This window comes from Micropterus dolomieu, unplaced genomic scaffold (genome assembly GCF_021292245.1).
Source record: "Micropterus dolomieu isolate WLL.071019.BEF.003 ecotype Adirondacks unplaced genomic scaffold, ASM2129224v1 contig_2967, whole genome shotgun sequence".
Classification (NCBI taxonomy): domain Eukaryota; kingdom Metazoa; phylum Chordata; class Actinopteri; order Centrarchiformes; family Centrarchidae; genus Micropterus; species Micropterus dolomieu.
This window is the reverse complement of record NW_025731957.1, coordinates 1-622: the sequence shown is the minus strand read 5'-3', so window position 1 is coordinate 622 and position 622 is coordinate 1. Positions and strand designations below refer to the sequence as shown.

General features: G+C 53.7%; 1 non-coding gene across 1 annotated transcript; it reads left to right on the top strand.

Moving 5' to 3' along the window:
* Positions 1-307: 307 nt before the first annotated feature.
* On the top strand, positions 308-426 carry LOC123964507. Its single transcript, XR_006823458.1, has one exon. It is a non-coding gene; the product is annotated as a 5S ribosomal RNA (ribosomal RNA).
* Positions 427-622: the final 196 nt, after the last annotated feature.

The window sequence follows — 622 nt, the reverse complement described above, 5'->3', positions numbered from 1 at the left end:
GCTAGGGACTTCCAGGCGGACTGGATCCTTTTCCTGAATGTCCACCCAGGAATGAGCGTCTGTTTGTGAGTGAGGACCTCCGGCTGAAGGTGGCCTTGTCGCTGTACCCATACCCGGGAACGGGTGCCTATTCCTGTCTGTGGACTGCCAGCGTGAACGGTGTACCGGTTCCTGGATGTTTACCCAGGAATCAGTGCCTGTGGATTCCAAGTGACTCTGGAGCACCTTGGACATTATGGGCAGAATACGTTTTTTGTCAATTAGCCGTAGAACATCTTTTGAAGGGCCGTTTGGGGGTGCCTGAGTGGCTTACGGCCACACAGCTCTGGGAGCGCCCGATCTCGTTCGATCTCGGAAGTTAAGCAGAGCAGGGCCTGGTTAGTACTTGGATGGGTGACCGCCTGGGAATACCCGGTGCTGTAAGCCTTTTTCGCTTCGCCTTCGAAAAACAGCAGAGGGCTCTTCGGTGAAAGGAGATCTTTTGAACGTCTCTTTAGGAAACAGCAGGGGGCGCTGGTGCTGCTGCTGCTGCTGCTTCTTTTTCTCCCTATCCTGTACACAGTGCTGTGTAAATGTTACATCGTGTTTTGAAGGCCCTTCTGGGGTGTGCAAAGGCAGCTTA